Source organism: Spermophilus citellus (genome assembly GCF_964194105.1).
Source record: "Spermophilus citellus genome assembly, chromosome: 2".
In the NCBI taxonomy this organism is placed as follows: Eukaryota; Metazoa; Chordata; class Mammalia; order Rodentia; family Sciuridae; genus Spermophilus; species Spermophilus citellus.
This window is the reverse complement of record NC_138183.1, coordinates 109,155,631-109,181,786: the sequence shown is the minus strand read 5'-3', so window position 1 is coordinate 109,181,786 and position 26,156 is coordinate 109,155,631.

The following is a 26,156-nucleotide window of genomic DNA, read 5'->3' as shown; positions in this document are numbered from 1 at the left end:
AAGCTTCCCAAAATTACGAATCTCCAGAAATCTCAGCAAATATTTTTTCACCCAAACTGGATGATACTCTCAGGCAATGATCAGTACACTAAGGCGACTTGGTTCCCCAAATTTCGTTCTTCTATATTGAAGCGTTCATTTCCAGTAACAGTTTGAATTTTTAGGTTTCACTCTGTTTTCTCCTATATTGATAGATGTATTTGGAACTCTAAATCCAACACGGTTTGTGCTAGCTTCTTGAAACTTGACACAACAAAGTAGTTTCACGTTCTATCTCTACGTTTTGTTTCCTCTTGATGTAGCCCTAAGCAGTGACTGGCGAGAAACACTTTCATGGGAAGGGGTTGCCAAGCTTCCCAAAATTACGAATCTCCAGAAATCTCAGCAAATATTTTTTCACCCAAACTGGATTATACTTTCAGATAATGATCAGTACACTAAGGCGACTTGGTTCCCCAAATTTCGTTCTTCTATGTTGAAGCGTTCATTTCCAGTAACAGTTTGAATTTTTAGGTTTCACTCTGTTTTCTCCTATATTGATAGATGTATTTGGAACTCTAAATCCAACACGGTTTGTGCTAGCTTCTTGAAACTTGACACAACAAAGTAGTTTCACGTTCTATCTCTATGTTTTGTTTCCTCTTGATGTAGCCCTAAGCAGTGACTGGCGAGATACACTTTCATGGGAAGGGGTTGCCAAGCTTCCCAACATTACGAATCTCCAGAAATCTCAGCAAATATTTTTTCACCCAAACTGGATGATACTTTCAGGTAATGATCAGTACACTAAGGCGACTTGGTTCCCCAAATTTCGTTCTTCTATGTTGAAGCGTTCATTTCCAGTAACAGTTTGAATTTTTAGGTTTCACTCTGTTTTCTCCTATATTGATAGATGTATTTGGAACTCTAAATCCAACACGGTTTGTGCTAGCTTCTTGAAACTTGACACAACAAAGTAGTTTCACGTTCTATCTCTACGTTTTGTTTCCTCTTGATGTAGCCCTAAGCAGTGACTGGCGAGAAACACTTTCATGGGAAGGGGTTGCCAAGCTTCCCAAAATTACGAATCTCCAGAAATCTCAGCAAATATTTTTTCACCCAAACTGGATGATACTTTCAGGTAATGATCAGTACACTAAGGCGACTTGGTTCCCCAAATTTCGTTCTTCTTTGTTGAAGCGTTCATTTCCAGTAACAGTTTGAATTTGTAGGTTTCACTCTGTTTTCTCCTATATTGATAGATGTATTTGGAACTCTGAATCCAACACGGTTTGTGCTAGCTTCTTGAAAGTTGACACAACAAAGTAGTTTCACGTTCTATCTCTACGTTTTGTTTCCTCTTGATGTAGCCCTAAGCAGTGACTGGCGAGAAACACTTTCATGGGAAGGGGTTGCCAAGCTTCCCAAAATTACGAATCTCCAGAAATCTCAGCAAATATTTTTTCACCCAAACTGGATGATACTTTCAGGTAATGATCAGTACACTAAGGCGACTTGGTTCCCCAAATTTCGTTCTTCTTTGTTGAAGCGTTCATTTCCAGTAACAGTTTGAATTTGTAGGTTTCACTCTGTTTTCTCCTATATTGATAGATGTATTTGGAACTCTGAATCCAACACAGTTTGTGCTAGCTTCTTGAAAGTTGACACAACAAAGTAGTTTCACGTTCTATCTCTACGTTTTGTTTCCTCTTGATGTAGCACTAAGCAGTGACTGGCGAGAAACACTTTCATGGGAAGGGGTTGCCAAGCTTCCCAAAATTACGAATCTCCGGAAATCTCAGCAAACATTTTTTCACCCAAACTGGATGATACTTTCAGGTAATGATCAGTACACTAAGGCAACTTGGTTCCCCAATTTTCGTTCTTCTATGTTGAAGCGTTCATTTCCAGTAACAGTTTGAATTTTTAGGTGTCACTCTGTTTTCTCCTATATTGATAGATGTATTTGGAACTCTGAATCCAACACGGTTTGTGCTAGCTTCTTGAAACTTGACACAACAAAGTTGTTTCACGTTCTATCTCTACGTTTTGATTCCTCTTGATGTAGCCCTAAGCAGTGACTGGCGAGAAACACTTTCATGGGAAGGGGTTGCCAAGCTTCCCAAAATTACGAATCTCCAGAAATCTCAGCAAATATTTTTTCACCCAAACTGGATGATACTTTCAGGTAATGATCAGTACACTAAGGCGACTTGGTTCCCCAAATTTCGTTCTTCTATGTTGAAGCGTTCATTTCCAGTAACAGTTTGAATTTTTAGGTTTCACTCTGTTTTCTCCTATATTGATAGATGTATTTGGAACTCTGAATCCAACACGGTTTGTGCTAGCTTCTTGAAAGTTGACACAACAAAGTAGTTTCATGTTCTATCTCTACGTTTTGTTTCCTCTTGATGTAGCCCTAAGCAGTGATTGGCGAGAAACACTTTCATGGGAAGGGGTTGCCAAGCTTCCCAAAATTACGAATCTCCAGAAATCTCAGCAAATATTTTTTCACCCAAACTGGATGATACTCTCAGGTAATGATCAGTACACTAAGGCGACTTGGTTCCCCAAATTTCGTTCTTCTATGTTGAAGCGTTCATTTCCAGGAACAGTTTGAATTTTTAGGTTTCACTCTGTTTTCTCCTATATTGATAGATGTATTTGGAACTCTAAATCCAACACGGTTTGTGCTAGCTTCTTGAAACTTGACACAACAAAGTAGTTTCACGTTCTATCTCTACATTTTGTTTCCTCTTGATGTAGCCCTAAGCAGTGACTGGCGAGAAACTCTTTCATGGGAAGGGGTTGCCAAGCTTCCCAAAATTACGAATCTCCAGAAATCTCAGCAAATATTTTTTCACCCAAACTGGATGATACTCTCAGGTAATGATCAGTACACTAAGGCGACTTGGTTCCCCAAATTTCGTTCTTCTATGTTGAAGCGTTCATTTCCAGTAACAGTTTGAATTTTTAGGTTTCACTCTGTTTTCTCCTATATAGATAGATGTATTTGGAACTCTAAATCCAACACGGTTTGTACTAGCTTCTTGAAACTTGACACAACAAAGTAGTTTCACGTTCTATCTCTACGTTTTGTTTCCTCTTGATGTAGCCCTAAGCAGTGACTGGCGAGAAACACTTTCATGGGAAGGGGTTGCCAAGCTTCCCAAAATTACGAATCTCCAGAAATCTCAGCAAGTATTTTTTCACCCAAACTGGATGATACTTTCAGGTAATGATCAGTACACTAAGGCGACTTGGTTCCCCAAATTTCGTTCTTCTATGTTGAAGCGTTCATTTCCAGTAACAGTTTGAATTTTTAGGTTTCACTCTGTTTTCTCCTATATTAATAGATGTATTTGGAACTCTGAATCCAACACGGTTTGTGCTAGCTTCTTGAAAGTTGACACAACAAAGTAGTTTCACGTTCTATCTCTACGTTTTGTTTCCTCTTGATGTAGCCCTAAGCAGTGATTGGCGAGAAACACTTTCTTGGGAAGGGGTTGCCAAGCTTCCCAAAATTACGAATCTCCAGAAATCTCAGCAAATATTTTTTCACCTAAACTGGATGATACTCTCAGGTAATGATCAGTACACTAAGGCGACTTGGTTCCCCAAATTTCGTTCTTCTATGTTGAAGCGTTCATTTCCTGTAACAGTTTGAATTTTTAGGTTTCACTCTGTTTTCTCCTATATTGATAGATGTATTTGGAACTCTAAATCCAACACGGTTTGTGCTAGCTTCTTGAAACTTGACACAACAAAGTAGTTTCACGTTCTATCTCTACGTTTTGTTTCCTCTTGATGTAGCCCTAAGCAGTGACTGGCGAGAAACACTTTCATGGGAAGGGGTTGCCAAGCTTCCAAAAATTACGAATCTCCAGAAATCTCAGCAAATATTTTTTCACCCAAACTGGATGATACTCTCAGGTAATGATCAGTACACTAAGGCGACTTGGTTCCCCAAATTTCGTTCTTCTATGTTGAAGCGTTCATTTCCAGTAACAGTTTGAATTTTTAGGTTTCACTCTGTTTTCTCCTATATTGATAGATGTATTTGGAACTCTAAATCCAACACGGTTTGTGCTAGCTTCTTGAAACTTGACACAACAAAGTAGTTTCACATTCTATCTCTTCGTTTTGTTTCCTCTTGATGTAGCCCTAAGCAGTGACTGGCGAGAAACACTTTCAGGGGAAGGGGTTGCCAAGCTTCCCAAAATTACGAATCTCCAGAAATCTCAGCAAATATTTTTTCACCCAAACTGGATGATACTTTCAGGTAATGATCAGTACACTAAGGCGACTTGGTTCCCCAAATTTCGTTCTTCTATGTTGAAGCGTTCATTTCCAGTAACAGTTTGAATTTTTAGGTTTCACTCTGTTTTCTCCTATATTGATAGATGTATTTGGAACTCTAAATCCAACACGGTTTGTGCTAGCTTCTTGAAACTTGACACAACAAAGTAGTTTCATGTTCTATCTCTACGTTTTGTTTCCTCTTGATGTAGCCCTAAGCAGTGACTGGCGAGAAACACTTTCATGGGAAGGGGTTGCCAAGCTTCCCAAAATTACGAATCTCCAGAAATCTCAGCAAATATTTTTTCACCCAAACTGGATGATACTTTCAGGTAATGATCAGTACACTAAGGCAACTTGGTTCCCCAAATTTCGTTCTTCTATGTTGAAGCGTTCATTTCCAGTAACAGTTTGAATTTTTAGGTTTCACTCTGTTTTCTCCTATATAGATAGATGTATTTGGAACTCTAAATCCAACACGGTTTGTGCTAGCTTCTTGAAACTTGACACAACAAAGTAGTTTCACGTTCTATCTCTACGTTTTGTTTCCTCTTGATGTAGCCCTAAGCAGTGACTGGCGAGAAACACTTTCATGGGAAGGGGTTGCCAAGCTTCCCAAAATTACGAATCTCCAGAAATCTCAGCAAATATTTTTTCACCCAAACTGGATGATACTCTCAGGCAATGATCAGTACACTAAGGCGACTTGGTTCCCCAAATTTTGTTCTTCTATGTTGAAGCGTTCATTTCCAGTAACAGTTTGAATTTTTAGGTTTCACTCTGTTTTCTCCTATATTGATAGATGTATTTGGAACTCTAAATCCAACACGGTTTGTGCTAGCTTCTTGAAACTTGACACAACAAAGTAGTTTCACATTCTATCTCTTCGTTTTGTTTCCTCTTGATGTAGCCCTAAGCAGTGACTGGCGAGAAACACTTTCAGGGGAAGGGGTTGCCAAGCTTCCCAAAATTACGAATCTCCAGAAATCTCAGCAAATATTTTTTCACCCAAACTGGATGATACTTTCAGGTAATGATCAGTACACTAAGGCGACTTGGTTCCCCAAATTTCGTTCTTCTATGTTGAAGCGTTCATTTCCAGTAACAGTTTGAATTTTTAGGTTTCACTCTGTTTTCTCCTATATTGATAGATGTATTTGGAACTCTAAATCCAACACGGTTTGTGCTAGCTTCTTGAAACTTGACACAACAAAGTAGTTTCATGTTCTATCTCTACGTTTTGTTTCCTCTTGATGTAGCCCTAAGCAGTGACTGGCGAGAAACACTTTCATGGGAAGGGGTTGCCAAGCTTCCCAAAATTACGAATCTCCAGAAATCTCAGCAAATATTTTTTCACCCAAACTGGATGATACTTTCAGGTAATGATCAGTACACTAAGGCAACTTGGTTCCCCAAATTTCGTTCTTCTATGTTGAAGCGTTCATTTCCAGTAACAGTTTGAATTTTTAGGTTTCACTCTGTTTTCTCCTATATAGATAGATGTATTTGGAACTCTAAATCCAACACGGTTTGTGCTAGCTTCTTGAAACTTGACACAACAAAGTAGTTTCACGTTCTATCTCTACGTTTTGTTTCCTCTTGATGTAGCCCTAAGCAGTGACTGGCGAAAAACACTTTCATGGGAAGGGGTTGCCAAGCTTCCCAAAATTACGAATCTCCAGAAATCTCAGCAAATATTTTTTCACCCAAACTGGATGATACTCTCAGGCAATGATCAGTACACTAAGGCGACTTGGTTCCCCAAATTTCGTTCTTCTATGTTGAAGCGTTCATTTCCAGTAACAGTTTGAATTTTTAGGTTTCACTCTGTTTTCTCCTATATTGATAGATGTATTTGGAACTCTAAATCCAACACGGTTTGTGCTAGCTTCTTGAAACTTGACACAACAAAGTAGTTTCACATTCTATCTCTACGTTTTGTTTCCTCTTGATGTAGCCCTAAGCAGTGACTGGCGAGAAACACTTTCATGGGAAGGGGTTGCCAAGCTTCCCAAAATTACGAATCTCCAGAAATCTCAGCAAATATTTTTTCACCCAAACTGGATGATACTTTCAGGTAATGATCAGTACACTAAGGCGACTTGGTTCCCCAAATTTCGTTCTTCTATGTTGAAGCGTTCATTTCCAGTAACAGTTTGAATTTTTAGGTTTCACTCTGTTTTCTCCTATATTGATAGATGTATTTGGAACTCTAAATCCAACACGGTTTGTGCTAGCTTCTTGAAACTTGACACAACAAAGTAGTTTCACGTTCTATCTCTATGTTTTTTTTCCTCTTGATGTAGCCCTAAACAGTGACTGCCGAGAAACACTTTCATGGGAAGGGGTTGCCAAGCTTCCCAAAATTACGAATCTCCAGAAATCTCAGCAAATATTTTTTCACCCAAACTGGATTATACTTTCAGGTAATGATCAGTACACTAAGGCGACTTGGTTCCCCAAATTTCGTTCTTCTATGTTGAAGCGTTCATTTCCAGTAACAGTTTGAATTTTTAGGTTTCACTCTGTTTTCTCCTATATTGATAGATGTATTTGGAACTCTAAATCCAACACGGTTTGTGCTAGCTTCTTGAAACTTGACACAACAAAGTAGTTTCACGTTCTATCTCTATGTTTTGTTTCCTCTTGATGTAGCCCTAAGCAGTGACTGGCGAGATACACTTTCATGGGAAGGGGTTGCCAAGCTTCCCAACATTACGAATCTCCAGAAATCTCAGCAAATATTTTTTCACCCAAACTGGATGATACTTTCAGGTAATGATCAGTACACTAAGGCGACTTGGTTCCCCAAATTTCGTTCTTCTATGTTGAAGCGTTCATTTCCAGTAACAGTTTTAATTTTTAGGTTTCACTCTGTTTTCTCCTATATTGATAGATGTATTTGGAACTCTAAATCCAACACGGTTTGTGCTAGCTTCTTGAAACTTGACACAACAAAGTAGTTTCACGTTCTATCTCTACGTTTTGTTTCCTCTTGATGTAGCCCTAAGCAGTGACTGGCGAGAAACACTTTCATGGGAAGGGGTTGCCAAGCTTCCCAAAATTACGAATCTCCAGAAATCTCAGCAAATATTTTTTCACCCAAACTGGATGATACTTTCAGGTAATGATCAGTACACTAAGGCGACTTGGTTCCCCAAATTTCGTTCTTCTTTGTTGAAGCGTTCATTTCCAGTAACAGTTTGAATTTGTAGGTTTCACTCTGTTTTCTCCTATATTGATAGATGTATTTGGAACTCTGAATCCAACACAGTTTGTGCTAGCTTTTTGAAAGTTGACACAACAAAGTAGTTTCACGTTCTATCTCTACGTTTTGTTTCCTCTTGATGTAGCACTAAGCAGTGACTGGCGAGAAACACTTTCATGGGAAGGGGTTGCCAAGCTTCCCAAAATTACGAATCTCCGGAAATCTCAGCAAACATTTTTTCACCCAAACTGGATGATACTTTCAGGTAATGATCAGTACACTAAGGCAACTTGGTTCCCCAATTTTCGTTCTTCTATGTTGAAGCGTTCATTTCCAGTAACAGTTTGAATTTTTAGGTGTCACTCTGTTTTCTCCTATATTGATAGATGTATTTGGAACTCTGAATCCAACACGGTTTGTGCTAGCTTCTTGAAACTTGACACAACAAAGTTGTTTCACGTTCTATCTCTACGTTTTGATTCCTCTTGATGTAGCCCTAAGCAGTGACTGGCGAGAAACACTTTCATGGGAAGGGGTTGCCAAGCTTCCCAAAATTACGAATCTCCAGAAATCTCAGCAAATATTTTTTCACCCAAACTGGATGATACTTTCAGGTAATGATCAGTACACTAAGGCGACTTGGTTCCCCAAATTTCGTTCTTCTATGTTGAAGCGTTCATTTCCAGTAACAGTTTGAATTTTTAGGTTTCACTCTGTTTTCTCCTATATTGATAGATGTATTTGGAACTCTGAATCCAACACGGTTTATGCTAGCTTCTTGAAACTTGACACAACAAAGTAGTTTCACGTTCTATCTCTACGTTTTGTTTCCTCTTGATGTAGCCCTAAGCAGTGACTGGCGAGAAACACTTTCATGGGAAGGGGTTGCCAAGCTTCCCAAAATTACGAATCTCCAGAAATCTCAGCAAGTATTTTTTCACCCAAACTGGATGATACTTTCAGGTAATGATCAGTACACTAAGGCGACTTGGTTCCCCAAATTTCGTTCTTCTATGTTGAAGCGTTCATTTCCAGTAACAGTTTGAATTTTTAGGTTTCACTCTGTTTTCTCCTATATTGATAGATGTATTTGGAACTCTGAATCCAACACGGTTTGTGCTAGCTTCTTGAAAGTTGACACAACAAAGTAGTTTCACGTTCTATCTCTACGTTTTGTTTCCTCTTGATGTAGCCCTAAGCAGTGATTGGCGAGAAACACTTTCATGGGAAGGGGTTGCCAAGCTTCCCAAAATTACGAATCTCCAGAAATCTCAGCAAATATTTTTTCACCCAAACTGGATGATACTCTCAGGTAATGATCAGTACACTAAGGCGACTTGGTTCCCCAAATTTCGTTCTTCTATGTTGAAGCGTTCATTTCCAGGAACAGTTTGAATTTTTAGGTTTCACTCTGTTTTCTCCTATATTGATAGATGTATTTGGAACTCTAAATCCAACACGGTTTGTGCTAGCTTCTTGAAACTTGACACAACAAAGTAGTTTCACGTTCTATCTCTACGTTTTGTTTCCTCTTGATGTAGCCCTAAGCAGTGACTGGCGAGAAACACTTTCATGGGAAGGGGTTGCCAAGCTTCCCAAAATTACGAATCTCCAGAAATCTCAGCAAATATTTTTTCACCCAAACTGGATGATACTCTCAGGTAATGATCAGTACACTAAGGCGACTTGGTTCCCCAAATTTCGTTCTTCTATGTTGAAGAGTTCATTTCCAGTAACAGTTTGAATTTTTAGGTTTCACTCTGTTTTCTCCTATATAGATAGATGTATTTGGAACTCTAAATCCAACACGGTTTGTACTAGCTTCTTGAAACTTGACACAACAAAGTAGTTTCACGTTCTATCTCTACGTTTTGTTTCCTCTTGATGTAGCCCTAAGCAGTGACTGGCGAGAAACACTTTCATGGGAAGTGGTTGCCAAGCTTCCCAAAATTACGAATCTCCAGAAATCTCAGCAAGTATTTTTTCACCCAAACTGGATGATACTTTCAGGTAATGATCAGTACACTAAGGCGACTTGGTTCCCCAAATTTCGTTCTTCTATGTTGAAGCGTTCATTTCCAGTAACAGTTTGAATTTTTAGGTTTCACTCTGTTTTCTCCTATATTAATAGATGTATTTGGAACTCTGAATCCAACACGGTTTGTGCTAGCTTCTTGAAACTTGACACAACAAAGTAGTTTCACGTTCTATCTCTACGTTTTGTTTCCTCTTGATGTAGCCCTAAGCAGTGATTGGCGAGAAACACTTTCTTGGGAAGGGGTTGCCAAGCTTCCCAAAATTACGAATCTCCAGAAATCTCAGCAAATATTTTTTCACCTAAACTGGATGATACTCTCAGGTAATGATCAGTACACTAAGGCGACTTGGTTCCCCAAATTTCGTTCTTCTATGTTGAAGCGTTCATTTCCTGTAACAGTTTGAATTTTTAGGTTTCACTCTGTTTTCTCCTATATTGATAGATGTATTTGGAACTCTAAATCCAACACGGTTTGTGCTAGCTTCTTGAAACTTGACACAACAAAGTAGTTTCACGTTCTATCTCTACGTTTTGTTTCCTCTTGATGTAGCCCTAAGCAGTGACTGGCGAGAAACACTTTCATGGCAAGGGGTTGCCAAGCTTCCAAAAATTACGAATCTCCAGAAATCTCAGCAAATATTTTTTCACCCAAACTGGATGATACTCTCAGGTAATGATCAGTACACTAAGGCGACTTGGTTCCCCAAATTTCGATCTTCTATGTTGAAGCGTTCATTTCCAGTAACAGTTTGAATTTTTAGGTTTCACTCTGTTTTCTCCTATATTGATAGATGTATTTGGAACTCTAAATCCAACACGGTTTGTTCTAGCTTCTTGAAACTTGACACAACAAAGTAGTTTCACATTCTATCTCTTCGTTTTGTTTCCTCTTGATGTAGCCCTAAGCAGTGACTGGCGAGAAACACTTTCAGGGGAAGGGGTTGCCAAGCTTCCCAAAATTACGAATCTCCAGAAATCTCAGCAAATATTTTTTCACCCAAACTGGATGATACTTTCAGGTAATGATCAGTACACTAAGGCGACTTGGTTCCCCAAATTTCGTTCTTCTATGTTGAAGCGTTCATTTCCAGTAACAGTTTGAATTTTTAGGTTTCACTCTGTTTTCTCCTATATTGATAGATGTATTTGGAACTCTAAATCCAACACGGTTTGTGCTAGCTTCTTGAAACTTGACACAACAAAGTAGTTTCATGTTCTATCTCTACGTTTTGTTTCCTCTTGATGTAGCCCTAAGCAGTGACTGGCGAGAAACACTTTCATGGGAAGGGGTTGCCAAGCTTCCCAAAATTACGAATCTCCAGAAATCTCAGCAAATATTTTTTCACCCAAACTGGATGATACTTTCAGGTAATGATCAGTACACTAAGGCAACTTGGTTCCCCAAATTTCGTTCTTCTATGTTGAAGCGTTCATTTCCAGTAACAGTTTGAATTTTTAGGTTTCACTCTGTTTTCTCCTATATAGATAGATGTATTTGGAACTCTAAATCCAACACGGTTTGTGCTAGCTTCTTGAAACTTGACACAACAAAGTAGTTTCACGTTCTATCTCTACGTTTTGTTTCCTCTTGATGTAGCCCTAAGCAGTGACTGGCGAGAAACACTTTCATGGGAAGGGGTTGCCAAGCTTCCCAAAATTACGAATATCCAGAAATCTCAGCAAATATTTTTTCACCCAAACTGGATGATACTTTCAGGTAATGATCAGTACACTAAGGCGACTTGGTTCCCCAAATTTCGTTCTTGTATGTTGAAGCGTTCATTTCCAGTAACAGTTTGAATTTTTAGGTTTCACTCTGTTTTCTCCTATATTGATAGATGTATTTGGAACTCTGAATCCAACACGGTTTGTGCTAGCTTCTTGAAAGTTGACACAACAAAGTAGTTTCACGTTCTATCTCTACGTTTTGTTTCCTCTTGATGTGGCCCTAAGCAGTGATTGGCGAGAAACCCTTTCATGGGAAGGGGTTGCCAAGCTTCCCAAAATTATGAATCTCCACAAATCTCAGCAAATATTTTTTCACCCAAACTGGATTATACTTTCAGGTAATGATCAGTACACTAAGGCGACTTGGTTCCCCAAATTTCGTTCTTCTATGTTGAAGCGTTCATTTCCAGTAACAGTTTGAATTTTTAGGTTTCACTCTGTTTTCTCCTATATTGATAGATGTATTTGGAACTCTAAATCCAACACGGTTTGTGCTAGCTTCTTGAAACTTGACACAACAAAGTAGTTTCACGTTCTATCTCTATGTTTTGTTTCCTCTTGATGTAGCCCTAAGCAGTGACTGGCGAGATACACTTTCATGGGAAGGGGTTGCCAAGCTTCCCAACATTACGAATCTCCAGAAATCTCAGCAAGTATTTTTTCACCCAAACTGGATGATACTTTCAGGTAATGATCAGTACACTAAGGCGACTTGGTTCCCCAAATTTCGTTCTTCTATGTTGAAGCGTTCATTTCCAGTAACAGTTTGAATTTTTAGGTTTCACTCTGTTTTCTCCTATATTGATAGATGTATTTGGAACTCTAAATCCAACACGGTTTGTGCTAGCTTCTTGAAACTTGACACAACAAAGTAGTTTCACGTTCTATCTCTACGTTTTGTTTCCTCTTGATGTAGCCCTAAGCAGTGACTGGCGAGAAACACTTTCATGGGAAGGGGTTGCCAAGCTTCCCAAAATTACGAATCTCCAGAAATCTCAGCAAATATTTTTTCGCCCAAACTGGATGATACTTTCAGGTAATGATCAGTACACTAAGGCGACTTGGTTTCCCAAATTTCGTTCTTCTATGTTGAAGCGTTCATTTCCAGTAACAGTTTGAATTTTTAGGTTTCACTCTGTTTTCTCCTATATAGATAGATGTATTTGGAACTCTAAATCCAACACGGTTTGTGCTAGCTTCTTGAAACTTGACACAACAAAGTAGTTTCACGTTCTATCTCTACGTTTTGTTTCCTCTTGATGTAGCCCTAAGCAGTGACTGGCGAGAAACACTTTCATGGGAAGGGGTTGCCAAGCTTCCCAAAATTATGAATCTCCAGAAATCTCAGCAAATATTTTTTCACCCAAACTGGATGATACTCTCAGGCAATGATCAGTACACTAAGGCGACTTGGTTCCCCAAATTTCGTTCTTCTATGTTGAAGCGTTCATTTCCAGTAACAGTTTGAATTTTTAGGTTTCACTCTGTTTTCTCCTATATTGATAGATGTATTTGGAACTCTGAATCCAGCACGGTTTGTGCTAGCTTCTTGAAACTTGACACAACAAAGTAGTTTCACGTTCTATCTCTACGTTTTGTTTCCTCTTGATGTAGCCCTAAGCAGTGACTGGCGAGAAACACTTTCATGAGAAGGGGTTGCCAAGCTTCCCAAAATTACGAATCTCCAGAAATCTCAGCAAATATTTTTTCACCCAAACTGGATGATACTTTCAGGTAATGATCAGTACACTAAGGCGACTTGGTTCCCCAAATTTCGTTCTTCTATGTTGAAGCGTTCATTTCCAGTAACAGTTTGAATTTTTAGGTTTCACTCTGTTTTCTCCTATATTGATAGATGTATTTGGAACTCTGAATCCAACACGGTTTGTGCTAGCTTCTTGAAAGTTGACACAACAAAGTAGTTTCACGTTCTATCTCTACGTTTTGTTTCCTCTTGATGTAGCCCTAAGCAGTGACTGGCGAGAAACACTTTCATGGGAAGGGGTTGCCAAGCTTCCCAAAATTACGAATCTCCAGAAATCTCAGCAAATATTTTTTCACCCAAACTGGATGATACTTTCAGGTAATGATCAGTACACTAAGGCGACTTGGTTCCCCAAATTTCGTTCTTCTTTGTTGAAGCGTTCATTTCCAGTAACAGTTTGAATTTGTAGGTTTCACTCTGTTTTCTCCTATATTGATAGATGTATTTGGAACTCTGAATCCAACACAGTTTGTGCTAGCTTCTTGAAAGTTGACACAACAAAGTAGTTTCACGTTCTATCTCTACGTTTTGTTTCCTCTTGATGTAGCCCTAAGCAGTGACTGGCGAGAAACACTTTCATGGGAAGGGGTTGCCAAGCTTCCCAAAATTACGAATCTCCGGAAATCTCAGCAAACATTTTTTCACCCAAACTGGATGATACTTTCAGGTAATGATCAGTACACTAAGGCAACTTGGTTCCCCAATTTTCGTTCTTCTATGTTGAAGCGTTCATTTCCAGTAACAGTTTGAATTTTTAGGTTTCACTCTGTTTTCTCCTATATTGATAGATGTATTTGGAACTCTGAATCCAACACGGTTTGTGCTAGCTTCTTGAAACTTGACACAACAAAGTTGTTTCACGTTCTATCTCTACGTTTTGATTCCTCTTGATGTAGCCCTAAGCAGTGACTGGCGAGAAACACTTTCATGGGAAGGGGTTGCCAAGCTTCCCAAAATTACGAATCTCCAGAAATCTCAGCAAATATTTTTTCACCCAAACTGGATGATACTTTCAGGTAATGATCAGTACACTAAGGCGACTTGGTTCCCCAAATTTCGTTCTTCTATGTTGAAGCGTTCATTTCCAGTAACAGTTTGAATTTTTAGGTTTCACTCTGTTTTCTCCTATATTGATAGATGTATTTGGAACTCTGAATCCAACACGGTTTATGCTAGCTTCTTGAAACTTCACACAACAAAGTAGTTTCACGTTCTATCTCTACGTTTTGTTTCCTCTTGATGTAGCCCTAAGCAGTGACTGGCGAGAAACACTTTCATGGGAAGGGGTTGCCAAGCTTCCCAAAATTACGAATCTCCAGAAATCTCAGCAAGTATTTTTTCACCCAAACTGGATGATACTTTCAGGTAATGATCAGTACACTAAGGCGACTTGGTTCCCCAAATTTCGTTCTTCTATGTTGAAGCGTTCATTTCCAGTAACAGTTTGAATTTTTAGGTTTCACTCTGTTTTCTCCTATATTGATAGATGTATTTGGAACTCTGAATCCAACACGGTTTGTGCTAGCTTCTTGAAAGTTGACACAACAAAGTAGTTTCACGTTCTATCTCTACGTTTTGTTTCCTCTTGATGTAGCCCTAAGCAGTGATTGGCGAGAAACACTTTCATGGGAAGGGGTTGCCAAGCTTCCCAAAATTACGAATCTCCAGAAATCTCAGCAAATATTTTTTCACCCAAACTGGATGATACTCTCAGGTAATGATCAGTACACTAAGGCGACTTGGTTCCCCAAATTTCGTTCTTCTATGTTGAAGCGTTCATTTCCAGTAACAGTTTGAATTTTTAGGTTTCACTCTGTTTTCTCCTATATTGATAGATGTATTTGGAACTCTAAATCCAACACGGTTTGTGCTAGCTTCTTGAAACTTGACACAACAAAGTAGTTTCACGTTCTATCTCTACGTTTTGTTTCCTCTTGATGTAGCCCTAAGCAGTGACTGGCGAGAAACACTTTCATGGGAAGGGGTTGCCAAGCTTCCCAAAATTACGAATCTCCAGAAATCTCAGCAAATATTTTTTCACCCAAACTGGATGATACTCTCAGGTAATGATCAGTACACTAAGGCGACTTGGTTCCCCAAATTTCGTTCTTCTATGTTGAAGCGTTCATTTCCAGTAACAGTTTGAATTTTTAGGTTTCACTCTGTTTTCTCCTATATAGATAGATGTATTTGGAACTCTAAATCCAATACGGTTTGTACTAGCTTCTTGAAACTTGACACAACAAAGTAGTTTCACGTTCTATCTCTACGTTTTGTTTCCTCTTGATGTAGCCCTAAGCAGTGACTGGCGAGAAACACTTTCATGGGAAGGGGTTGCCAAGCTTCCCAAAATTACGAATCTCCAGAAATCTCAGCAAGTATTTTTTCACCCAAACTGGATGATACTTCCAGGTAATGATCAGTACACTAAGGCGACTTGGTTCCCCAAATTTCGTTCTTCTATGTTGAAGCGTTCATTTCCAGTAACAGTTTGAATTTTTAGGTTTCACTCTGTTTTCTCCTATATTGATAGATGTATTTGGAACTCTGAATCCAACACGGTTTGTGCTAGCTTCTTGAAAGTTGACACAACAAAGTAGTTTCACGTTCTATCTCTACGTTTTGTTTCCTCTTGATGTAGCCCTAAGCAGTGATTGGCGAGAAACACTTTCATGGGAAGGGGTTGCCAAGCTTCCCAAAATTACGAATCTCCAGAAATCTCAGCAAATATTTTTTCACCCAAACTGGATGATACTCTCAGGTAATGATCAGTACACTAAGGCGACTTGGTTCCCCAAATTTCTTTCTTCTATGTTGAAGCGTTCATTTCCAGTAACAGTTTGAATTTTTAGGTTTCACTCTGTTTTCTCCTATATTGATAGATGTATTTGGAACTCTAAATCCAACACGGTTTGTGCTAGCTTCTTGAAACTTGACACAACAAAGTAGTTTCACGTTCTATCTCTACGTTTTGTTTCCTCTTGATGTAGCCCTAAGCAGTGACTGGCGAGAAACACTTTCATGGGAAGGGGTTGCCAAGCTTCCAAAAATTACGAATCTCCAGAAATCTCAGCAAATATTTTTTCACCCAAACTGGATGATACTCTCAGGTAATGATCAGTACACTAAGGCGACTTGGTTCCCCAAATTTCGTTCTTCTATGTTGAAGCGTTCATTTCCAGTAACAGTTTGAATTTTTAGGTTTCACTCTGTTTTCTCCTATATTGATAGATGTATTTGGAACTCTAAATCCAACACGGTTTGTGCTAGCTTCTTGAAACTTGACACAACAAAGTAGTTTCACGTTCTATCTCTACGTTTTGTTTCCTCTTGATGTAGCCCTAAGCAGTGACTGGCGAGAAACACTTTCATGGGAAGGGGTTGCCAAGCTTCCCAAAATTACGAATCTCCAGAAATCTCAGCAAATATTTTTTCACCCAAACTGGATGATACTTTCAGGTAATGATCAGTACACTAAGGCAACTTGGTTCCCCAAATTTCGTTCTTCTATGTTGAAGCGTTCATTTCCAGTAACAGTTTGAATTTTTAGGTTTCACTCTGTTTTCTCCTATATTGATAGATGTATTTGGAACTCTGAATCCAACACGGTTTATGCTAGCTTCTTGAAACTTGACACAACAAAGTAGTTTCACGTTCTATCTCTACGTTTTGTTTCCTCTTGATGTAGCCCTAAGCAGTGACTGGCGAGAAACACTTTCATGGGAAGGGGTTGCCAAGCTTCCCAAAATTACGAATCTCCAGAAATCTCAGCAAGTATTTTTTCACCCAAACTGGATGATACTTTCAGGTAATGATCAGTACACTAAGGCGACTTGGTTCCCCAAATTTCGTTCTTCTATGTTGAAGCGTTCATTTCCAGTAACAGTTTGAATTTTTAGGTTTCACTCTGTTTTCTCCTATATTGATAGATGTATTTGGAACTCTGAATCCAACACGGTTTGTGCTAGCTTCTTGAAAGTTGACACAACAAAGTAGTTTCACGTTCTATCTCTACGTTTTGTTTCCTCTTGATGTAGCCCTAAGCAGTGATTGGCGAGAAACACTTTCATGGGAAGGGGTTGCCAAGCTTCCCAAAATTACGAATCTCCAGAAATCTCAGCAAATATTTTTTCACCCAAACTGGATGATACTCTCAGGTAATGATCAGTACACTAAGGCGACTTGGTTCCCCAAATTTCGTTCTTCTATGTTGAAGCGTTCATTTCCAGTAACAGTTTGAATTTTTAGGTTTCACTCTGTTTTCTCCTATATTGATAGATGTATTTGGAACTCTAAATCCAACACGGTTTGTGCTAGCTTCTTGAAACTTGACACAACAAAGTAGTTTCACGTTCTATCTCTACGTTTTGTTTCCTCTTGATGTAGCCCTAAGCAGTGACTGGCGAGAAACACTTTCATGGGAAGGGGTTGCCAAGCTTCCCAAAATTACGAATCTCCAGAAATCTCAGCAAATATTTTTTCACCCAAACTGGATGATACTTTCAGGTAATGATCAGTACACTAAGGCGACTTGGTTCCCCAAATTTCGTTCTTCTTTGTTGAAGCGTTCATTTCCAGTAACAGTTTGAATTTGTAGGTTTCACTCTGTTTTCTCCTATATTGATAGATGTATTTGGAACTCTGAATCCAACACGGTTTATGCTAGCTTCTTGAAACTTGACACAACAAAGTAGTTTCACGTTCTATCTCTACGTTTTGTTTCCTCTTGATGTAGCCCTAAGCAGTGATTGGCGAGAAACACTTTCATGGGAAGGGGTTGCCAAGCTTCCAAAAATTACGAATCTCCACAAATCTCAGCAAATATTTTTTCACCCAAACTGGATGATACTTTCAGGTAATGATCAGTACACTAAGGCGACTTGGTTCCCCAAATTTCGTTCTTCTATGTTGAAGCGTTCATTTCCAGTAACAGTTTGAATTTTTAGGTTTCACTCTGTTTTCTCCTATATAGATAGATGTATTTGGAACTCTAAATCCAACACGGTTTGTGCTAGCTTCTTGAAACTTGACACAACAAAGTAGTTTCACGTTCTATCTCTACGTTTTGTTTCCTCTTGATGTAGCCCTAAGCAGTGACTGGCGAGAAACACTTTCATGGGAAGGGGTTGCCAAGCTTCCCAAAATTACGAATCTCCAGAAATCTCAGCAAGTATTTTTTCACCCAAACTGGATGATACTTTCAGGTAATGATCAGTACACTAAGGCGACTTGGTTCCCCAAATTTCGTTCTTCTATGTTGAAGCGTTCATTTCCAGTAACAGTTTGAATTTTTAGGTTTCACTCTGTTTTCTCCTATATTGATAGATGTATTTGGAACTCTGAATCCAACACGGTTTGTGCTAGCTTCTTGAAACTTGACACAACAAAGTAGTTTCACGTTCTATCTCTACGTTTTGTTTCCTCTTGATGTAGCCCTAAGCAGTGATTGGCGAGAAACACTTTCATGAGAAGGGGTTGCCAAGCTTCCCAAAATTACGAATCTCCAGAAATCTCAGCAAATATTTTTTCACCCAAACTGGATGATACTCTCAGGTAATGATCAGTACACTAAGGCGACTTGGTTCCCCAAATTTCGTTCTTCTATGTTGAAGCGTTCATTTCCAGTAACAGTTTGAATGTTTAGGTTTCACTCTGTTTTCTCCTATATTGATAGATGTATTTGGAACTCTAAATCCAACACGGTTTGTGCTAGCTTCTTGAAACTTGACACAACAAAGTAGTTTCACGTTCTATCTCTACGTTTTGTTTCCTCTTGATGTAGCCCTAAGCAGTGACTGGCGAGAAACACTTTCATGGGAAGGGGTTGCCAAGCTTCCCAAAATTACGAATCTCCAGAAATCTCAGCAAATATTTTTTCACCCAAACTGGATGATTCTCTCAGGTAATGATCAGTACACTAAGGCGACTTGGTTCCCCAAATTTCGTTCTTCTATGTTGAAGCGTTCATTTCCAGTAACAGTTTGAATTTTTAGGTTTCACTCTGTTTTCTCCTATATTGATAGATGTATTTGGAACTCTAAATCCAACACGGTTTGTGCTAGCTTCTTGAAACTTGACACAACAAAGTAGTTTCACGTTCTATCTCTACATTTTGTTTCCTCTTGATGTAGCCCTAAGCAGTGACTGGCGAGAAACACTTTCATGGGAAGGGGTTGCCAAGCTTCCAAAAATTACGAATCTCCAGAAATCTCAGGAAATATTTTTTCACCCAAACTGGATGATACTTTCAGGTAATGATCAGTACACTAAGGCAACTTGGTTCCCCAAATTTCGTTCTTCTATGTTGAAGCGTTCATTTCCAGTAACAGTTTGAATTTTTAGGTTTCACTCTGTTTTCTCCTATATAGATAGATTTATTTGGAACTCTAAATCCAACACTGTTTGTGCTAGCTTCTTGAAACTTGACACAACAAAGTAGTTTCACGTTCTATCTCTACGTTTTGTTTCCTCTTGATGTAGCCCTAAGCAGTGACTGGCGAGAAACACTTTCATGGGAAGGGGTTGCCAAGCTTCCCAAAATTACGAATCTCCAGAAATCTCAGCAAATATTTTTTCACCCAAACTGGATGATTCTCTCAGGTAATGATCAGTACACTAAGGCGACTTGGTTCCCCAAATTTCGTTCTTCTATGTTGAAGCGTTCATTTCCAGTAACAGTTTGAATTTTTAGGTTTCACTCTGTTTTCTCCTATATTGATAGATGTATTTGGAACTCTAAATCCAACACGGTTTGTGCTAGCTTCTTGAAACTTGACACAACAAAGTAGTTTCACGTTCTATCTCTACATTTTGTTTCCTCTTGATGTAGCCCTAAGCAGTGACTGGCGAGAAACACTTTCATGGGAAGGGGTTGCCAAGCTTCCAAAAATTACGAATCTCCAGAAATCTCAGGAAATATTTTTTCACCCAAACTGGATGATACTTTCAGGTAATGATCAGTACACTAAGGCAACTTGGTTCCCCAAATTTCGTTCTTCTATGTTGAAGCGTTCATTTCCAGTAACAGTTTGAATTTTTAGGTTTCACTCTGTTTTCTCCTATATAGATAGATTTATTTGGAACTCTAAATCCAACACTGTTTGTGCTAGCTTCTTGAAACTTGACACAACAAAGTAGTTTCACGTTCTATCTCTACGTTTTGTTTCCTCTTGATGTAGCCCTAAGCAGTGACTGGCGAGAAACACTTTCATGGGAAGGGGTTGCCAAGCTTCCCAAAATTACGAATCTCCAGAAATCTCAGCAAGTATTTTTTCACCCAAACTGGATGATACTTTCAGGTAATGATCAGTACACTAAGGCGACTTGGTTCCCCAAATTTCGTTCTTATATGTTGAAGCGTTCATTTCCAGTAACAGTTTGAATTTTTAGGTTTCACTCTGTTTTCTCCTATATTGATAGATGTATTTGGAACTCTGAATCCAACACGGTTTGTGCTAGCTTCTTGAAAGTTGACACAACAAAGTAGTTTCACGTTCTATCTCTACGTTTTGTTTCCTCTTGATGTAGCCCTAAGCAGTGATTGGCGAGAAACACTTTCATGGGAAGGGGTTGCCAAGCTTCCCAAAATTACGAATCTCCAGAAATCTCAGCAAATATTTTTTCACCCAAACTGGATGATACTTTCAGGTAATGATCAGTACACTAAGGCGACTTGGTTCCCCAAATTTCGTTCTTCTATGTTGAAGCGTTCATTTCCAGTAACAGTTTGAATTTTTAGGTTTCACTCTGTTTTCTCCTATATTGATAGATGTATTTGGAACTCTAAATCCAACACGGTTTGTGCTAGCTTCTTGAAACTTGACACAACAAAGTAGTTTCACGTTCTATCTCTACGTTTTGTTTCCTCTTGATGTAGCCCTAAGCAGTGACTGGCGAGAAACACTTTCATGGGAAGGGGTTGCCAAGCTTCCCAAAATTACGAATCTCCAGAAATCTCAGCAAATATTTTTTCACCCAAACTGGATGATACTTTCAGGTAATGATCAGTACACTAAGGCGACTTGGTTCCCCAAATTTCGTTCTTCTATGTTGAAGCGTTCATTTCCAGTAACAGTTTGAATTTTTAGGTTTCACTCTGTTTTCTCCTATATTGATAGATGTATTTGGAACTCTGAATCCAACACGGTTTGTGCTAGCTTCTTGAAAGTTGACACAACAAAGTAGTTTCACGTTCTATCTCTACGTTTTGTTTCCTCTTGATGTAGCCCTAAGCAGTGACTGGCGAGAAACACTTTCATGGGAAGGGGTTGCCAAGCTTCCCAAAATTACGAATCTCCAGAAATCTCAGCAAATATTTTTTCACCCAAACTGGATGATACTTTCAGGTAATGATCAGTACACTAAGGCAACTTGGTTCCCCAAATTTCGTTCTTCTATGTTGAAGCGTTCATTTCCAGTAACAGTTTGAATTTTTAGGTTTCACTCTGTTTTCTCCTATATTGATAGATGTATTTGGAACTCTAAATCCAACACGGTTTGTGCTAGCTTCTTGAAACTTGACACAACAAAGTAGTTTCACGTTCTATCTCTACGTTTTGTTTCCTCTTGATGTAGCCCTAAGCAGTGACTGGCGAGAAACACTTTCATGGGAAGGGGTTGCCAAGCTTCCCAAAATTACGAATCTCCAGAAATCTCAGCAAATATTTTTTCGCCCAAACTGGATGATACTTTCAGGTAATGATCAGTACACTAAGGCGACTTGGTTCCCCAAATTTCGTTCTTCTATGTTGAAGCGTTCATTTCCAGTAACAGTTTGAATTTTTAGGTTTCACTCTGTTTTCTCCTATATTGATAGATGTATTTGGAACTCTAAATCCAACACGGTTTGTGCTAGCTTCTTGAAACTTGACACAACAAAGTAGTTTCACGTTCTATCTCTATGTTTTGTTTCCTCTTGATGTAGCCCTAAGCAGTGACTGGCGAGATACACTTTCATGGGAAGGGGTTGCCAAGCTTCCCAAAATTACGAATCTCCAGAAATCTCAGCAAATATTTTTTCACCCAAACTGGATGGTACTTTCAGGTAATGATCAGTACACTAAGGCGACTTGGTTCCAAAAATTTCGTTCTTCTATGTTGAAGCGTTCATTTCCAGTAACAGTTTGAATTTTTAGGTTTCACTCTGTTTTCTCCTATATTGATAGATGTATTTGGAACTCTGAATCCAACACGGTTTGTGCTAGTTTCTTGAAGCTTGACACAACAAAGTTGTTTCACGTTCTATCTCTACGTTTTGATTCCTCTTGATGTAGCCCTAAGCAGTGACTGGCGAGAAACACTTTCATGGGAAGGGGTTGCCAAGCTTCCCAAAATTACTAATCTCCAGAAATCTCAGCAAATTTTTTTTCACCCAAACTGGATGATACTTTCAGGTAATGATCAGTACACTAAGGCGACTTGGTTCCCCAAATTTCGTTCTTCTATGTTGAAGCGTTCATTTCCAGTAACAGTTTGAATTTTTAGGTTTCACTCTGTTTTCTCCTATATTGATAGATGTATTTGGAACTCTAAATCCAACACGGTTTGTGCTAGCTTCTTGAAACTTGACACAACAAAGTAGTTTCACGTTCTATCTCTACGTTTTGTTTCCTCTTGATGTAGCCCTAAGCAGTGACTGGCGAGAAACACTTTCATGGGAAGGGGTTGCCAAGCTTCCCAAAATTACGAATCTCCAGAAATCTCAGCAAATATTTTTTCACCCAAACTGGATGATACTCTCAGGTAATGATCAGTACACTAAGGCGACTTGGTTCCCCAAATTTCGTTCTTCTATGTTGAAGCGTTCATTTCCAGTAACAGTTTGAATTTTTAGGTTTCACTCTGTTTTCTCCTATATTGATAGATGTATTTGGAACTCTAAATCCAACACGGTTTGTGCTAGCTTCTTGAAACTTGACACAACAAAGTAGTTTCACGTTCTATCTCTACATTTTGTTTCCTCTTGATGTAGCCCTAAGCAGTGACTGGCGAGAAACACTTTCATGGGAAGGGGTTGCCAAGCTTCCAAAAATTACGAATCTTCAGAAATCTCAGGAAATATTTTTTCACCCAAACTGGATGATACTTTCAGGTAATGATCAGTACACTAAGGCGACTTGGTTCCCCAAATTTCGTTCTTCTAAGTTGAAGCGTTCATTTCCAGTAACAGTTTGAATTTTTAGGTTTCACTCTGTTTTCTCCTATATTGATAGATGTATTTGGAACTCTAAATCCAACACGGTTTGTGCTAGCTTCTTGAAACTTGACACAACAAAGTAGTTTCACGTTCTATCTCTACGTTTTGTTTCCTCTTGATGTAGCCCTAAGCAGTGACTGGCGAGAAACACTTTCATGGGAAGGGGTTGCCAAGCTTCCCAAAATTACGAATCTCCAGAAATCTCAGCAAATATTTTTTCACGCAAACTGGATGATACTTTCAGGTAGTGATCAGTACACTAAGGCGACTTGGTTCCCCAAATTTCGTTCTTCTATGTCGAAGCGTTCATTTCCAGTAACAGTTTGAATTTTTAGGTTTCACTCTGTTTTCTCCTATATTGATAGATGTGTTTGGAACTCTGAATCCAACACGGTTTGTGCTAGCTTCTTGAAACTTGACACAACAAAGTTGTTTCACGTTCTCTCTCTACGTTTTGATTCCTCTTGATGTAGCCCTAAGCAGTGACTGGCGAGAAACACTTTCATGGGAAGGGGTTGCCAAGCTTCCCAAAATTACGAATCTCCAGAAATCTCAGCAAATATTTTTTCACCCAAACTGGATGATACTTTCAGGTAATGATCAGTACACTAAGGCGACTTGGTTCCCCAAATTTTGTTCTTCTATGTTGAAGCGTTCATTTCCAGTAACAGTTTGAATTTTTAGGTTTCACTCTGTTTTCTCCTATATTGATAGATGTATTTGGAACTCTAAATCCAACACGGTTTGTGCTAGCTTCTTGAAACTTGACACAACAAAGTAGTTTCACGTTCTATCTCTATGTTTTGTTTCCTCTTGATGTAGCCCTAAGCAGTGACTGGCGAGATACACTTTCATGGGAAAGGGTTGCAAAGCTTCCCAAAATTACGAATCTCCAGAAATCTCAGCAAATATTTTTTCACCCAAACTGGATGATACTTTCAGGTAATGATCAGTACACTAAGGCGACTTGGTTCCCCAAATTTCGTTCTTCTTTGTTGAAGCGTTCATTTCCAGTAACAGTTTGAATTTGTAGGTTTCACTCTGTTTTCTCCTATATTGATAGATGTATTTGGAACTCTGAATCCAACACGGTTTGTGCTAGCTTCTTGAAAGTTGACACAACAAAGTAGTTTCACGTTCTATCTCTACGTTTTGTTTCCTCTTGATGTAGCCCTAAGCAGTGACTGGCGAGAAACACTTTCATGGGAAGGGGTTGCCAAGCTTACAAAAATTGCGAATCTCCAGAAATCTCAGCAAATATTTTTTCACCCAAACTGGATGATACTTTCAGGTAATGATCAGTACACTAAGGCAACTTGGTTCCCCAAATTTCGTTCTTCTATGTTGAAGCGTTCATTTCCAGTAACAGTTTGAATTTTTAGGTTTCACTCTGTTTTCTCCTATATTGATAGATGTATTTGGAACTCTAAATCCAACACGGTTTGTGCTAGCTTCTTGAAACTTGACACAACAAAGTAGTTTCACGTTCTATCTCTACGTTTTGTTTCCTCTTGATGTAGCCCTAAGCAGTGACTGGCGAGAAACACTTTCATGGGAAGGGGTTGCCATGCTTCCAAAAATTACGAATCTCCAGAAATCTCAGCAAATATTTTTTCACGCAAACTGGATGATACTCTCAGGTAATGATCAGTACACTAAGGCGACTTGGTTCCCCAAATTTCGTTCTTCTATGTTGAAGCGTTCATTTCCAGTAACAGTTTGAATTTTTAGGTTTCACTCTGTTTTCTCCTATATTGATAGATGTATTTGGAACTCTAAATCCAACACGGTTTGTGCTAGCTTCTTGAAACTTGACACAACAAAGTAGTTTCACGTTCTATCTCTACGTTTTGTTTCCTCTTGATGTAGCCCTAAGCAGTGACTGGCGAGAAACACTTTCATGGGAAGGGGTTGCCATGCTTCCAAAAATTACGAATCTCCAGAAATCTCAGCAAATATTTTTTCACCCAAACTGGATGATACTCTCAGGTAATGATCAGTACACTAAGGCGACTTGGTTCCCCAAATTTCGTTCTTCTATGTTGAAGCGTTCATTTCCAGTAACAGTTTGAATTTTTAGGTTTCACTCTGTTTTCTCCTATATTGATAGATGTATTTGGAACTCTGAATCCAACACGGTTTGTGCTAGCTTCTTGAAAGTTGACACAACAAAGTAGTTTCACGTTCTATCTCTACGTTTTGTTTCCTCTTGATGTAGCCCTAAGCAGTGACTGGCGAGAAACACTTTCATGGGAAGGGGTTGCCAAGCTTCCAAAAATTGCGAATCTCCAGAAATCTCAGCAAATATTTTTTCACCCAAACTGGATGATACTTTCAGGTAATGATCAGTACACTAAGGCGACTTGGTTCCCCAAATTTCGTTCTTATATGTTGAAGCGTTCATTTCCAGTAACAGTTTGAATTTTTGGGTTTCACTCTGTTTTCTCCTATATTGATAGATGTATTTGGAACTCTAAATCCAACACGGTTTGTGCTAGCTTCTTGAAACTTGACACAACAAAGTAGTTTCACGTTCTATCTCTACGTTTTGTTTCCTCTTGATGTAGCCCTAAGCAGTGACTGGCGAGAAACACTTTCATGGGAAGGGGTTGCCATGCTTCCAAAAATTACGAATCTCCAGAAATCTCAGCAAATATTTTTTCACGCAAACTGGATGATACTCTCAGGTAATGATCAGTACACTAAGGCGACTTGGTTCCCCAAATTTCGTTCTTCTATGTTGAAGCGTTCATTTCCAGTAACAGTTTGAATTTTTAGGTTTCACTCTGTTTTCTCCTATATTGATAGATGTATTTGGAACTCTAAATCCAACACGGTTTGTGCTAGCTTCTTGAAACTTGACACAACAAAGTAGTTTCACGTTCTATCTCTACGTTTTGTTTCCTCTTGATGTAGCCCTAAGCAGTGACTGGCGAGAAACACT